Here is a 12,801-nt window from a genome sequence, read left to right as displayed (position 1 = left end):
GGCCAAAAGTTTTGAGAATGACACAAATATTAATTTTTACAAAGTCTACTGCTTCATTTTTTCTAATGGCAATTTGCATATACTCCAGAATGTTATAAAGATTGATCAGCTTAACAGCAATTACTTGAAAAGTCAATATTTGCCTAGAAAATGAACTTTATCCCCCAAAACACATTTCAACATAGAATCATAGAATCATAGAATCATAGAATCGTAGAGTTGGAAGGGACCTCCTGGGCCATCTGGTCCAACCCCCTGCTCAAAGCAGGATTCGCTAAATCATCCCAGTCAGATGTTTGTCCAGCCTCTGTTTGAAGACTTCCATTGAAGGAGAACTCACCACTTCTCGTGGCAGCCTGTTCCACTCATTGATCACTCTAACTGTCAAAAAGTTTTTTCTAATATCTAATCTGTGTCTCCTCCCATTCAGTTTCATCCCATTGCTTCTAGTCTTTCCTTGTGCAAATGAGAATAAAGTTGATCCTTCTACAATGTGACAGCCCTTTAGATATTTGTAGACAGCTATTAAGTCTCCTCTCAGTCTTCTCTTTTGCAAACTAAACATTCCCAAATCCTGCAACCTTTCCTCATAAGACAGGGTTTGCAGACCGGTCACCATTCTGGTCGCTCTTTTCTGAACTTGCTCCAGTTTGTTGATGTCTTTTTTAAAATGTGGTGCCCAAAACTGGACACAATATTCCAGATGAGGTCTGACCAAAGAGGAGTAGAGGGAAATAATGACTTCACGTGATCTAGACTGTATGCTTCTGTTAATACATCCTAGAATTGCATTTGCCTTTTTTGCTGCTGCATCACACTGTTGACTCATATTCAGTCTGTGATCTATTAGTATACCCAAGTCTTTTTCACATGTGCTGTCACTTAGCCCTATTCCTCCCATTCTATATATGCTTTTTCCATTTTTATTGCCCAGATGTAGTACTTTGCATTTCTCCCTGTTAAAAACATCATTGCAGCCCTGCCTTAAAAGGACCAGCTAACATCGTTTCAGTGACTGCTCCATTAACACAGGTGTGGGTATTGATGAGGACAGGGCTGGAGATCAATCTGTCATGATTAAGTAAGAATGACACCACTGGACACTTTAAAAGGAGGCTGGTGCTTGGCATCATTGTTTCTCTTCTGTTAACCATGGTTATCTCTAAAGAAACACGTGCAGTCATCATTGCACTGCACAAAAATGGCCTAACAGGGAAGAGTATCGCAGCTAGAAAGATTGCATCTCAGTCAACAATCTATCGCATCATCAAGAACTTCAAGGAGAGAGGTTCCCTTGTTGCCAAAAAGGCTCCAGGGCGCCCAAGAAAGACCAGCAAGCGCCAGGACCGTCTCTTAAAAGTGTTTCAGCTGTGGGATCGGGCTACCAGCAGTGCAGAGCTTGCTCAGGAATGGCAGCAGGCAGGTGTGAGTGCATCTGCACGCACTGTGAGGCGGAGACTCTTGGAGCAAGGCCTGGTCTCAAGGAGGGCAGCAAAGAAGCCACTTCTCTCCAGGAAAAACATCATGGACAGACTGATATTCTGCAAGAGGTACAGGGAGTGGACTGCTGAGGACTGGGGTAAAGTCATTTTCTCTGATGAATCCCCTTTTCAATTGTTTGGGACATCTGGAAAATGGCTTATTTGGAGAAGACCAGGTGAGCGCTACCACCAGTCGTGTCTCATGCCAACTGTCAAGCATCCTGAAACCATTCATGTGTGGGGTTGCTTCTCAGCCAAGGGAATGGGCTCTCTCTCAGTCTTGCCTAAAAACACAGCCATGAATAAAGAATGGTACCAGAATGTCCTCCAAGAGCAACTTCTCCCAACCGTCCAAGAGCAGTTTGGCGATCAACAATGCCTTTTTCAACATGATGGAGCACCTTGCCATAAAGCAAAGGTGATAACTAAATGGCTCAGGGAACAAAACAGAGATTTTGGGACCATGGCCTGGAAACTCCCCAGATCTTAATCCCATTGAGAACTTGTGGTCAATCATCAAGAGACGGGTGGACAAACAAAAACCTTCAAATTCAGACAAAATAAAAGCATTGATTTTGCAAGAATGGACTGCTATCAGTCAGGATTTGATCCAGAAGTTGATTGAGAGCATGCCAGGGAGAATTGCTGAGGTCCTGAAGAAGAAGGGTCAACACTGCAAATATTGACTTGCTGCATTAACTCATTCTAACTGTCAATATAACCTTTTGCTACTCATAATATGATTGCAATTATAGTTCTGTATGTGATAAAAACATCTGACAAACACCCATAAAAACCAGAGGGCAGCAGATCATGTGAAAATATAATATTTGTGTCATTCTCAAAACTTTTGGCCATGACTGTATTTCCGATGATTTATGTTATTTTTGCAGGTTGCTCTTTTGTCCGGCACGAGGTGGATCTTTGGCTTTCGTGCAGCCACCTTTTACATAATGTCATTCTCTGCCGTGCTGCCTCTCTGTTATCACTGGCAGAGGATCATGTAGCTTTCACTAAGGCCCTACATGGCAGGAATATCAATGCGATGGTAATGGCTGTAGGTGGCTGAGCTGACACGGCTCGTGCGGCTCCGCTGGATGCCTGCCAGTAATCGCCGAGCTCCAACTGCTGCACACATTCTGCGGAGTCTTCTAATAATTGTACATTAAAGGAGGCAAATATATGAACACTTCACTAATGTACTAAATTATCCCTAGATGGTTTTTCTTTTCAGTATTATTATGTAGAGGAATGGATTCCAACCCCTACATCCAGCTAAAAAGTGATGCTACAACACCCAAAATGTTCTGACAACAACTTTACATATCATTTATAAACTTTCTTATAGCAGTCAGCTATAGAAAAAGCCTACCTGCCCCTTTAGCATTCGCTAAAAAATACGTGAGTTACATTAGCGCCCCCTAGTTACACTTTTAAAGGAAGTTCTGACTTGATGATGGATTTCTTCAAATCTGATTCGTAAATTAAATAATCCTTTTGTTTTTAAAGGAGAACCATTTAATGGGATATTCCGATTTGTGAGAACAACAAATGTTGCAGTTTGTCCATGATTGGGGCCAAGTTTTAATGCCAAACATCGCCAGAAAGGCAAAGGTGGTGCTGTGACTACACAAAAAGAAGGACTCTATTCTCTAATTTTTGGCAACCTCTTTATATGTTTTTGTTAGAACGAAGTTGCTAAAAAAAAAATCCAAAATATACATCTGATGATTGTGAAAGATAAGCCTGCATAGAAGACACACCTTCCCCGCTCTTTGCTAATTACGCACACCACTTCCTCTTTGGGGGAGGGGAAGGTATGGTAAGCCCAAAGAAGAAGTTTTACAGTGACTCATAAATACTCATGTCTAAAAGGTAACACACATTTCTTATAGATTCTGTCTTACTCCAGAAAGGACGGCGTTAAACCTATAAAAAAAAGGTAAGTGGCCATCTGCGATCTATTGATTTTACTATGGTAACTAATGTACGTCTGTTATTCAGAGAGATCTGATCATCCCAAAGGATACGTTATATGATATCGGGTATCCAAATGAACTAATCTCAGTGCCTTGGGGTATGATTTTTATATGTTCTAGAAAGGATTCTTTACAGTAAAAGCTATATCGTGACAGAGTATAGAGATTCATCCAAAACGTTTGATGAGTATCTAAGAATAACACATTCTTAAATATGCATTGATAGTTTGCTGTAACATTATGATGAAATGAAGCTTGCCGATTTAAAACAAATTACAATATATGTTTTAGAAAGGATTCTTCACAGTAAAAGTAATAATGTTAGCAAAAGCAAAGATTCATAAACAAAAAGTTGTGAGATATTCTACGGGGCTATCTGCAATTTATTGCTACTACATCTATTATCCAGAGAGCTACTTATTGCGTAAGATTTTCATATAGGAGAAATTACATGAAATTGAAAATTTTATTGAACCAATCTCAGTGACTTTGAATATGATGATTTTTTTTACATGTTCTAGTAAGGATTCTTTACAGTAAAAGTTAAAAGTTTTACTATGATAGAGATTAGAGATTCATCCGAAATGTTGTCTGTTTATCTAAGGATTACATATTGTTAAATGTACCATATATATTTCTACTTCACAGTAACATTATGTTGAAATACCGTATACCTTTCCTTGCTGATTTAATTTACATTCTGTGCTCCAGAAAGGATTCTTTACAATAAGGCCTCATTCACATGTCAGTATTAGGCCAGTATTTTGCATCAGTGTTTGTCTGTCAAAAACCAGATGTGGAACTTACAAAGAAAAACTATAATTGAAATATTGACACCTCCTCTGTGTTTTGGAGACACTCCTGGTTTCGGCAAACAAATACTGATGAACTACTGATCAAAAATACTGACGTGTGAATGAGACCTAAAAGTAATAATGTTATAAAGGACAAAAATTCATTAAAAACATTGTTTGATTATATAAGAATAACATTTTAGTGTAAATATCTATTACTAGATGGTGGCCCAATTCTATCGCATCGGGTATTCTAGAGTCTCTGTTAAAATAAAAAATAGTGATATACTCACCTTCTGACGGCCCCCAGACTCTGTCTCTCCTTTCCATGCTCCCGGCATCTTCCGGTCCCAGTAATGCTTTGCGAGAAACACCGCTGATGACGTCGTGCTCACGTGAGAGTGACGTCATCTCCGGCCCTTCTCGCTAAGCATTACTGGGAACGGAAGATGCCGGGAGCGTGGTGAGAGGCGGGACAGAGTCCGGGGGCCGTCGGAAGTTGAGTATATAACTTTTTTATTTTAACAGAGACTCTAGAATACCCGATGCGATAGAATCAGGCCACCATCTAGTGTATTATACTCCTGTTACACCCGGAGCTGCTGTCACTGTTCTGCTGTTACCTAATGTATTGTACTCCAGTTACAGCCAGAGATGCAGTCACTGTTCTGCTGTTACCTAATGTATTGTACTCCAGTTACTCCCAGAGCTGCAGTTACTGTTCTGCTTATACCTAATGTATTGTAGTCCAGTTACACCCAGAGCTGCAGTCACCGTTCTGCTCTTACCTAATGTAATATACTCCTGTTACAGCCAGAGCTGCAGTCACAGTTCTGCTCTTACCTAATGTATTATACTCCTGTTACACCCAGAGCTGCAGTCAGTGTTCAGATCTTTCCAAATGTATTGTACTCAAGTTACACCCAAAGCTGCAGTCACTGTTCTGATCTTACCTAATGTATTGTACGCAAGTTACACACAGAGCTGCAGTCACTGTTCTGCTGTTACCTAATGTAGTGTACTCTCCAGTTACACCCAGATCTGCAGTCACTGTTCTGCTGTTACCTAATGTATTGTATTCCAGTTACACCCAGAGCTGCTGTCACTGTTCTGCTGTTATCTAATGTATTGTACTCCAGTTACACCCAGAGCTGCAGTCACTGTTCTGCTTTTACCTAATGTATTGTAGTCCAGTTACACCCAGAGCTGCTGTCACCGTTCTGCTCTTACCTAATGTATTATACTTCTGTTACAGCCAGAGCTGCAGTCACTGTTCAGATCTTACCTAATGTATTGTACTCCAGTTACACCCAGAGCTGCAGTCACTGTTCTGTTGTTACCTAATGTATTGTACTCCAGAATATGTACAGGACTGTGCCTGTGTAATGAGCAATGCAGCAGTGATGCCTTTAACGGCTGTAATATGCCTGTACAATAAGCAATGCAGCCGTGTTGCCGCGACGACTAAGCAACTGTCGCTGACTGGTTGCGGCCTAACTGCCGCGACCAATCAGCAAGGCGGGATTTCCATTACAGACAGACAGACAGAATTAGACAATTATATAGTAGATCACACGTCCTAGAGATTCATATACTGGAAAAAACAGTACTGCAAGATACGTGGTCTGTGTCCGTTTGCCATCCGTGTCTCCGTATGTGACATTCATGTGTCCATTTGCTGTCCATGTGTCCTTGTGTCACATCCGTGTGACATCCATGTGCCGTCTGTGTGCCACATCCATGTGACACAAACCGGCACCTGGGAAAAGCAGTAGAGTTAGTGCTCTTCCCAGGCGCTGGGTGCTGAAGGCAGCCCTCATCATTGTCACCTGGTCTCCCTGAGATCAGTTCGACCAGGTGACAATGGTGGGAGTTGTATTCAGCACCCGCTGTGTAGATTGTGTATAAAATGCATAATTTTTCGAACCAGCAAAGGGAAAGCCGACCACTGATGTTAATATTCTGGGAATGGGCCAATAGCCATAAATGTTCCTAGACTATTAATATTAGCTCACAGCTGTTTGTTTAGCCTTTACTGGTTATTATAGGGGAGACCCCTCATTAAAATTGACGTGTGATCCCCCTATAATCATAAACCAGCAAAGGCTAAACAGTCTGGTTGCGCTGATCTCAGGGAGACACAGCGATAATGATTAGTACTGCCTTCAGTACCCGGCACCTGGGAACAGTGCTAACTGTACTGTGTTTTCCGAGGCGCCGGTACGTGTCACATAGATGACACACGGATGACATGCTGCTCAAAAAAAGGACATGTCTGTGGGTTTTTCCATCCTTAAAAACGGACCACATACAGGCATAAAAAATGGATGTGTGAAGAAGGCATTAAAAAGGATTCTTCACACTAAAAGTAATAATACGATTGCAAAGATTAATCAAAAATGTTGTTTGTTAGGAAATTATCTAAAACAGCATTTTTTGATTACCGTATATTGTTTTTTAATCTACAGTAACATTATGTTGAAACAGAGCCTTCCTTGATGAGCTATAGAAATGCCATTTTGTCTATTAGGAAGGATTCTTTACAGTAAGTTTGGGTATTCATTACTAGGAGGCAGAGCTATTATTTTTCATGACCCAGCACGGCAGATGAACTTTTCCATATAAATCTGTGTTGAAATGGTGGTGACATATTGCAGAAATTAAATTAACCCTTTCTGCTGTCCAACAGTAAAAAAACGTGGCCAGTTTAAGGTTCCTTAACCACGTGGCAGATATTTTTTGCATCGGAAATGTAATCCATGTATGTGAATGGGGTTGCCTGTGTATCCCGCATGCTATGAATGGAATGAATTGTAGTTGTAGATACTTCTACAATGAAATCCGCCCCGTGAGAACTTATCCTAAAGAGAGACTGTACTCCAGTATATAGGATCATTAGAAATACTGGCCCATTTGGTTTAATTCTACTAATCCTTCTTTTCCCCTACAATTAATTTTTCTATAACAATACCATATAAGAAAAATTAATAATACGGTAAATATTCTAAATAAATTTATTGGAAGAGATGAATAATGTTAATTCAGATGTTGCCTCTTGTTCAGCGGTGCAGTAAACGCTTTAATTATCCTGGGCAATTTTAATCGTGAATTTTAAGTGGCATTGCATTTTATATTATTCTAAGTTTGATGAAGTGAATAATTAGCTCAATATAATTAACCCTTCATCTATGTAAAGAAGGAATGGAGAAAATATCAAACATTGACAGAATCGGAGGACTGTCTGATTGAGGATGAATAATTGTTGGTTCGGGGCTTTGTGGCATGGAAAGTATGGCATATATGATCAGTAGCACGTGGCTTTGGTGGTCCAACTCATTTTCTTTTCTTTTTTTAATTTTAATATCTATTTTAGAACAGTGGGAATCTGACATTCATCACCCCCAACGAATCAGGAATTTGCGCAGGCGCTGCAGCCTCATCGTTAATTATATCGGGTTTCATGCTGATTTCGATTTTCTCCCCGGTATTTTTATAGCAGTTTTCCTAAATATTGCAATTTTGTCCAAAGGCCCAAAGCTGCAATCCCCAACAGTGCCGCGACTAAATGTTGTGAGGCTGACGTGACTGCAGCACTCACCAGAGCTCCACGTCCTCATCAAACAGCACTCAGAAGCTAAAGATCTATTGATATAGAAGTCTGGATAATTCCTTTAATTGCTGTGTTGGGAGCAATTACGGAGGGTGGAAAGTTGAACTTGGGGCCTTCAAACCAATGTTAGCCCAAAAATACAATTAGCAAACTGATAGGAATAGTTGGCATCATTTTTTGTAAAGGATAACATTTGGGTACACTGTAGTAATGAGTGAATCTGCCAAGATTTGAATTTGGTAATTGGCTCAAATTTGGACAGGAAATTCAAATAAACTGTGCCTCAATATGTTCTGGAATTGTCATCAGACCCCAAAACATAACAAATGTGAGGGATAAAAAATAAAAAAATATATATAGTACTCAGCTCTTCGCTCACTTGTGCTCCCCAACCGTTCCTCCGCTGGCTCTCTCCATATCTGGTCTCTTCTGCTCTTCCGTCACTCTTCGACGGCGCAGCCTACAATCAAGTAAATCAAGTCATGACATCCTGAATTCATGACGGCAAGACATGTATCATCCAAAACCTAAGCAGCAGAGTGAATGAAGACGAGAAGAGACTGGAGATAGAGGTGTCCAACAGAGGATCAGATGGGGAGATTGGTGGAGGGACAGGTGAGCAGCGAGGTAAGTGTACGATATGTTTTATTTTTTAACCACTTTCCCAAAATTTTTGGTAAAATTGAAGTTGAATTTGATTGACCATGAACTGATTCGCTCACCTTGAGCACTTGGTACACCGAAAGCTCCCTTTTATATATACAGTATAGCATGCTCATTCTTTATAATGCAGTGTTTGAGCCAAAGATCATCGTTTTGATGACCACTTTTCATGAATTTAGACATTCTTTGGCAATAATATACACACATACAGCATGTTGTACCACTTATCTTGTGTCAATTCAGAGTTAAGGGGGTTTTACACATAGCGATATCGCTAGCAATATCGCTAAAACGTCACTGATTTTGTGACTTTATAGCAATATTGCTAGTGATATCGCTATGTGTGATACTTACCTCCGACCGGCTCCCCCGCTGTCCGTCGCTGATCGCGCGAGATCTGGCGGCTCCATTTCTTGTCGTCAGTTTCCTGCTGGGCTTTCTGCTGTGTGAGACGAGCGACGCTGGACGAGGGCGGGAGGACGTCAGGATCGCCGCGTCTGAAAGGTGAGTATCGTGCGCTGTGTCGCTGCTGCATCACTAGTGAGATCTGCCTGTGTGGCAGCTCACTAGCGATCATTTAGCGATGCACCAGCGATCCTGACCGGGTCGTATCGCTGGTCGGATCGCTGGTGCATCGCTAAATGTAAAAGGGCCTTTACAGTCTGTGTGACACTCCAGAGCTGCATTCATATTTCTGTTAGCTATAATCAGCTGATGTGCCTCTAAAGGCTCTCTCACACAAGCGAATAAATCGGATGAGTGCAATCAGATAAAAAATCGGATTGCTCTCGGCCCAGTGCTTATACTAAGGGGCAGTGCATAGCTGCGATTATTTTCTCATGCTGATTTGGGATGTGAAAACAATCACAGCTTGCTCACTTTAGCAATGTATAGGCACAGCAAAGCATGATGGGAGATTACAGCTCCGAAGCCTGGATCTGTGCAATACTAGTAATGTATTGTGCAATTTTAGCATACAATATTTTTAACATGACACTGCAACATATATTTACTCAACTTTTTCTTTAGAATTATTCAAAAACTGAATAATGTTCCTAGGTATTCCTCCAAATAAATACTTGTAATCACAGAATTTCCGTTTAATGCTTCTGCTGGTGATTCAGCGGCTGCTGCTGATATCTATGATCGACAGATCAGTGGCTTCTCTACCACTCTACTCTGTTGATGGGAAGTGGCTGCCGATGTCATGCTGAACGATAGTGGGCTCCCTGTTGCCTAACTGCGGGGAGTCGGCTGTCAATCAGCATGACACCCCATCGACAGAGCAGCTTAGAAGAGGAAGAGCTGCTCTGTTGACCTGGAGGAGCTGAATCGCCAGAGGGATTTTAGGGCACATTGACGGGGTGCTTTCCTAATGGGACAACCCCTTTATTATAAAAAACAGCAGTCTATAGTTTACCTACAGTCTCTAAAGCTGCTCATACATGTAAAATAAAAGTCAATCAAAATGGCCAATTTTAACCATTTCTGCTGCCAATCTTTTGGAAAATATATATGAATGATTGCTCGTTACGGCCGTCAGCAGACTACGTCAAGCTCAAATGTGATATGTCAGGTTAGATTTTCTTTTTTCTTAATGCAAGTATATGGCATGCATGATCATCTGAATCTTGTTAATCATTTGCTACATTGCTTAAGTTTCTTAAAGCAAATTTCCCGTGAACAAAGTTAATTTTCATCAACATTTTAATCAATAGATGTTGGAATAATAATAATTTCCACAATCGGATGTGTTTAAAAAAATCGTTCCTGTGCTGAGATAATCTTATAAATTTGCCCCTGCTGTGTACTGTGTAATGGCTGTGTCTGACTGTACAGGGACATAGTCTCATCATACCACAGCTCCTGGGCAGGGGAGGAAGCAAAAGAGAGGCTACTGAAAAGACAGCATGGGATTGCAGCTGATTCTTTCTCTGATGTAAAACATTACTTAAAAACAGACAGAGAAATGTTTTACCTCACAGAAATAATCAGCTGTGATCCCACGCTGTAATATCTGTATACTCTTTTGCTTCCTCCCCTGCCCAGGAGATGTGGTATGATCAGACCATGTTCCTGCATAGTCAGACACAGCCATTATTGCTCCCAACTCCCATATGGGACGTTACATCACATCATGGTCAGCGCCCCCCCCCTGTGAGGAACAGCCAGTTTGAGAAGAGAGGGCATAACCACACCCCCTGTTCTCAGCAGAGAATATGCAATTATCAGGAGACTGGCTCATAACAGCGGGGAGCTGGACACTGCTGTAATGTTCCAGACAGAGGGTTGAGCAGTGAACAGCAACTCCTGTCACACCAGCCCCTTGATAATGTCTCCCTGTCTGCAGCCTGAAGTGAAGGGGAGTGGCAAGGGCGCAACCTGCTCCCTGCTAGTAGCCCTACAGTAAAGGCCCCGTCACACTAAGCGACTCACCAGCGATCCCGACACCGATATGAAGGTGTCAGGATCGCTGGTAAGTCGCTATGTGATCGCTGGTGAGCTGTCACACAGACAGCTTCACCAGCGATCAGCACAGCGATGCCGAGCGCCCGGCACCGCTTGCTATCGCTGTAGAAAATAGTATCAAAATAAAAAATATAGTTATTCTCACCTTCCGATGTCCCGTTCAGCCATCCTCTCTCCACGCTCCGGTCCCAGTGATCCTTTGCACGAATGACCGCGAGATGTCACGGTCTCGCGGGATAACAAAGTCTCGCGGTCATTCATGCAAAGGATCACTGGGACCGGAGCGTGGAGAGAGGCAGGATGGCTGAACGGGACATCGGAAGGTGAGAATAACAATATTTTTTTTTTTTTTTATTATTTTTTTACACCTGATCGCTGGTCTCCCGCTGTCACACACAGCGATGCGTGCTCGCCAGCGGGAGACCAGCGACCAAAGAAATGTCCAAAGGTTTCTTGCAGCGATCAGCGATACCGACAGGGGGGCCGCTCGCTGATCGCTGTCATACACAGCGATCTCGCTGGTGAGATCACTGTTACATCACAAAAGTTGTGACTCAGCAGCGATCTCGCTACCGAGATTGCTTAGTGTGACGGGGCCTTAAAGGAGACATTATCAGGGGGCTGGTGTGACAGAAGCTGCTCTTCAATGCTCACCCCTCTGTCTGTGATGTTACAGGGCAGCACGGTGGTTCAGTGGTTAGCCAGGGCCCTGGGTTGGAATCCCACCAAGGACAACATCTGCAAGGAGTTCATGTTCTCCCCGTGTTTGCGTGGGTTTCCTCCGGGTTCTCCGGTTTCCTCCCACATTCCAAAGACATACTGATAGGGAATTTAGATTGTGAGCCCCATTGGGGACAGTGATGATAATGTGTGCGAACTGTAAAGCGCTGCGGAATATGTTAGCGCTATACAAAAATAAAGATTATTATTATTTACAGTAGTGTGCAGTTCCCCATTGTTTCTATCTGTCCGGCCCCTAATAATAGCCACGCTCCTCTTTTGGCTATTGTCTCGGACAGTAGGGGGAGCAGTGAGGAGCAGCTGCTGTCACAGAATTACAAGGCTTAAAAAGTTAAATAAAGTGCACTGGGCTTCTCATCTTTATAATTTATGAGGGCAGGGACAATACAAATTTTTTTTTGTCTCCCCGGAGTACCCCTTTAAGTAAATAATTTTTTTGATAAATAATGAAACATCATAATGTCAACAAGGCAAATACTTGATGGCGGAAGAACCAGGAAAGGTTTCTATCTTCCAGAGTGCACCGCTCTACTTCTTCCTGACTTCCTGGGTGTGAGGGAAGTGCGCTGACTGACAGTTTGGATAAGAGGCATGGCTGCACCGCTAATCCAAACTGAGTGCTCTCCAATGCTGCAGCAGAATCACTTTGCCTCTACAGCTAGGGAGAAGCTCAGGCGGCCGGACAGCCTAGCCAAGATCAGGTGGATCTTGCAGGCTATGAAGCATACCACCTACAAGCATTGTGCACTCCTTGTTAGGTAATTACCTCTGAGACTAGAGCAGCGGACGATAACATAGGCAACGAGTTGAAAACTATAGAATAAAAAATCTGTCTGTTCTTGAGACCGGAGAGGATTTTAAATAATAGGTAAACTGCAAAGTTGCAAATCACTTGGCAATTTTAAGCATTTAAGAACTTAAAACAACCCCTTTACCTAACATCCGAGGAACCATGTACACACAGGAAATATGTTCTGCGATGACAGACAGGAGCAATGTGGTTACACGCTAAAACTACAGCCTGGGCTACAACACACTAAAGTCATTGACTTGTGAAAACTCCT

The 12,801-nt window shown here is 42.2% G+C and overlaps 1 protein-coding gene across 1 annotated transcript in view; it reads left to right on the top strand.

Moving 5' to 3' along the window:
• The first annotated feature begins 3,303 nt into the window (after positions 1-3,303).
• Positions 3,304-12,801, top strand: part of APBB1IP (amyloid beta precursor protein binding family B member 1 interacting protein) — a 148,178-nt gene continuing 138,680 nt past the window's right edge. Inside the window, exon 1 of the mRNA XM_073581766.1 lies at positions 3,304-3,423. The gene's annotated coding sequence lies outside the window, so the exon portion shown is untranslated. The remainder of the gene's footprint in view (positions 3,424-12,801) is intronic.

The sequence above is a fragment of the Dendrobates tinctorius genome, unplaced genomic scaffold (genome assembly GCF_039654945.1).
Source record: "Dendrobates tinctorius isolate UK_male_01 unplaced genomic scaffold, ASM3965494v1 ptg000070l, whole genome shotgun sequence".
NCBI classification, from domain to species: domain Eukaryota; kingdom Metazoa; phylum Chordata; class Amphibia; order Anura; family Dendrobatidae; genus Dendrobates; species Dendrobates tinctorius.
The sequence above is the reverse complement of the archived record's forward strand: the minus strand, read 5'-3'. Positions and strand labels throughout refer to the sequence as shown.